Genomic DNA, 4,022 nt, shown 5'->3' with positions numbered 1-4,022 from the left:
GCCGCAGGAAAACCTCTCCAGGGATCCCTGGGCAATTTGCCTTGACCTTTAGCTAAAAACTAATCTACCTTCAGACACTACTGTGTGTGTGGCCCAGGCTGACTAGGGCAGTGCATGACAGGGCAAAGTAGAACTAGAGGTGTGGCCCAGGCCATTGCCCCCCAGAAGCACTATGCAGCTGATAGGCCGAAGGCCCAGGCAAAACCAGAAACACCCTGGTAGTGGTAGGGAATTAAATCAGTTAGATTGTTTCCAGAGAGAGTGAGAAGCCTCATTTCAGAGTAGGTGCTTGTCTCCAAACAGAAACTAATTTTCTCCCCAGACTGGGGGTTTGGAAATGTCCCTGTGATCTTGGACTACATTTTTTTTGTTTATCAGATGCAGGCTGTCTTAGACTGGGACTCAGGGGCTATGTGTTCTGCTCCTGGCTCCCCCACCTACTGGCCGAGTGACCTTGGTGAAGTCTGGTCATCCCCAAGCCTCAGTTATCTCACCTGTAAAATGAACCTACTAGTGGTCACCTGTCAAACTCTCAGAGCCACAGAACACACTGCCATCAGAGTCTGTGAAAGCCTGGCTCACTCTATTTTCAGGTGAGGAAATGGGTCTAGAGCAGAAAAGGGGACATGGCCGAGATACGTGGCAGGGGTGGTGGGATGCGGGCCTGTACAGTGAGATGTGACTCTACATAAACTAACAAGAATATCTAACACTTTATGATGCCACGAAGGTGAGAGAATTGATATGGGCCCTCAGAGAACTAGCTCTCCAGCCGCTGGGGAGGTGACCATGAACGGCTTAACCTTTCCCAGACATGTGTGCTGGGACTCAGTCAGCAGTAGGTATTTAGGTCCCTTGGGCTGGGAAAATCTTGGGCAGCTCCAGGGAGGAGAGGTCACTTAGGGAAGAGTGAGCAGAGCCAGGGGTGAACAGCTGACTGCTGGGACTATCTCAAAGCCTTCTGCGTTCACCCTGTGCCATTAAGAGAAAGGCCCATTTTAAGAACATGCAAGATGTGAGAGAAATGTTTCTTCCCACAGCCTTGCACAACCTCTGTAAAGAAAGTTTTCTTTTGCAAAGAGCAGTGAAGGCTGCCCCCCTGCAGACCCTGCACCTCTTCCTCGACGCCATCCACCCTCCCCAGGAAGGCTGCCACTGAGCCCTGCAGTTGTAGCATCTGCTGAAGCCGAGGTTTCCATCTGCCCAGCACGCCATAGCAGCTGGATATTTGAAGCTGTCTCTATAGCAGCCGATCTTTTCCTCTTGCTCCACAGTTAAGGACCACATGGCCAAACAAGCTGGCCCAGACCCGTGCCTGGCTGTCCTGCACCTCCCACTCCCCTCCCAAGGTAAGAGTTCTCATCCCCGGCTGCACGTTGGAGTCACTGGGGAAGATCCCAAGAGTACAGATGCCCAGACCAAGCCCTGGACCGATTGAATCATAACCTCTGAGGGTTGCTCTCCAGCATCTGTATTTTTTAAAGTTCCCTAAGAGATTCTAATGTGCAGCCACGGAGAAGAACAACTAATTTAGAAGCACAGAATGTCAGGACAAGAGGGACCTTAAAAGTCCCTACATACACACATACACGCATACACACAGAGGCATGTGCTTTTCAAATAGGGAAACTGAGGTTCAGAGGTTAGCTCAAAAGCACACAGTCCATCAGTAATGTGTGAATTTGGATTCCTTGTTGAGTGCTGTGTCATTCATTTGAAAAATACTGTTACTCTTTACTCTGTACCAGATCTTTCTACTTTCCGGCTATTTGAATAACCCTCTGCAGCCTCACCACCTCCATCTCCCAGATACCTCACAGACTGCACCTCAAATCTCTCTCCCCATCAGCTTCTGAAGTACCTTCTCGTATACCAGGACCAAAGTCTTTTTCACACACGTCCTAAATTCAACAACACACTCTTACTCAGAGGTAAAGGAGGGTGGGGGTGGGGGGCTCAAGTTCCTTCCCAGGATAAGGGGAAGAAGGCAGGGCAAGAGGTGGTCACCTATGGTATCCCACCCAGGGCTGCCAGGCAGACACTGGCCTGTGTGAGGGAGAGGGAGGGGACTGGAGCTGGCCAAGGAGAGCTGCCTGTGTCCACTAAAAAGTCTTGGTCAGATTCTGAGGGGTGATTCTTGGGCGATGGTAGGGCAGAAAAGGGAGAGCAAACAGGGGTTCCTTAGATGAACTGTTCTCAGGACCAGACTCTACCTTCACAAGGTGCCACTTGGGCCTGGGGCCTTGGGAGGAGTACAGCATTTGTTGTCTCCCTGGACAGGCCACTTGCCTTCCTCCATGCCTCCAATAGGGTGGAAGGTCCACACAGCCCCTTAGGCCATCACAAAAGCTCTGTTCTCACCTCCATCCTTGTCAGTCTTATGCCACCCACACCGTCCACCTCCACCCCTCACCCTGCTATGTCGGCACTCCTGTGCTGCCCCCCATCCCTGTGTGGCAAGAATCCCCAATGGCCCCCCACAAAGGTGCACAGACCAGGCTCCAGGTTACAGATGCAACTTGCCTCCCAGAAATGTTCCCTGCTCTAATCACTTTTTTAAACTCCACAAACACAATCTCTGCACAGTGATCAATTATTTAGCAGAAAATGATGCATCGTGTTAGCAACTAGATGGCATTTAATATGCCCCCAGAATTCTAATGATGCGCCATCACCATAGGCCTAATGCAAAGTTTCCCTTGCCATGTTTTTGAAGACTTCCCAGAGTGGAGAGCAGCCAAGATCTATATGCTCTCTGTTGATGTCGGACTTAGGTAGCCCCCAGAATGTAATCAGCCTAGCCGCTGCCTCACTGTGTCCTTGCACCTTATTTGTTTTCTTTCTGCCTTGCAAATTACTCCTTTTGCAAGGCTGTTTGTTTAGTGTCAGGAGGTTATTAAACAAACTTGAGGTTTGGAGCCCTTAGTTAAATCAGCAGGAGTGGGACTGGGGTAATTCAATATTTAAGAGGCCACTGTTCTGCCACGCTGTCCCCAAAGCCGGGTGACCTCATGCTTGGAGGCCCCAGACTGGGGGGATATGTTAGCTGCTTAGCTGGCCCAGAGGACATAGTCAATTGTGATCAGAAAGCCCTGGCTGCCTCATTTTCTGAGACTCGGGACACTGCCTGACAAAGGCCTAGGGCTGAGCAAGGAGAGACACTAGGGTCTCAGCATCCAGGCCCCTTGGCTCTAGCTGTCCTAAGGCTTGGTCCCCCGTCCACACTTGAGCTCTCCGTGTGAATTCTGCCATCATCATCAGCATCTTCATCAACAGCACAGTCATTAAAGGCGCTGGCCTTAAAAATTGCAGGACCCAGCCTGGCTCTGTCCCTGACTGCCACTTCCTAACTGTGCCTGTTGTCCATTTTATATTATTGTTCAGCCTCCTCCCAGGGCTGTTGGAAGGTCTTAGCACTGTAAAAAAATGTTGCCGATTGTATTAGTCATCTAAGACTGCCAGGACAAAATACCCCAGACTAGGGGGCTTAAACAACAGAAATTTGTTTCTCATAATTTTGGAGGCTGGAAGTCCAAGATGAAGGTGCCGGCTGACTCAGTTTCTGGTGAGAGTTCTCCTCTTGGCTTGTAGACAGGCACCTCCTCGCTGTGTGCTCACATGGCAGAGAGAGAGACAAAGAGTGAGCTCTCTGGTGTTTCTTCTTATAAGGGCACTAATCCTATCAGACCAGGGGCCCATTCTTATGAAATTATTTAATCTTAATTACCTCCTTATAGGCTCTACTCCAAATAGAGTCACATTGGGGATTAGGGCTTTCACTTATGAATTTTGAAGTGTCACAATTCAGTCCATAGCCCTGAGAAAGGAACCCTGGGGGCACCTCAGTCTCCAGGAGGACAAACATCTTCCTCCAGAGGCATCCAGAGGCCTCCTGAACTCCGCTTTATGGGGCCAGATAGCTGTTAGTTCTCAGGCTAGGATTTGTCCCAAAGTTGTTGCCTTATGGCCAAAGAGCACCACAATGGCCCAGACTAGCACCCCTAGTTCCCTTCTCCCTTACC

General features: G+C 50.1%; 1 long non-coding RNA gene across 1 annotated transcript; it reads left to right on the top strand.

The window, feature by feature from the left end:
• Positions 1-254: 254 nt before the first annotated feature.
• Positions 255-1,585, top strand: LOC120610386 (uncharacterized). The gene is made up of 3 exons (XR_005654925.1): positions 255-281; positions 379-593; positions 1,275-1,585. It is a non-coding gene; the product is annotated as an uncharacterized LOC120610386 (long non-coding RNA).
• Positions 1,586-4,022: the final 2,437 nt, after the last annotated feature.

Source organism: Pteropus medius, unplaced genomic scaffold (assembly GCF_902729225.1).
Source record: "Pteropus medius unplaced genomic scaffold, Ma_sr-lr_union100, whole genome shotgun sequence".
NCBI lineage: Eukaryota > Metazoa > Chordata > Mammalia > Chiroptera > Pteropodidae > Pteropus > Pteropus medius.
Note: the sequence above shows the minus strand (reverse complement) of the source record. Positions and strands in the feature narration are given on the sequence as shown.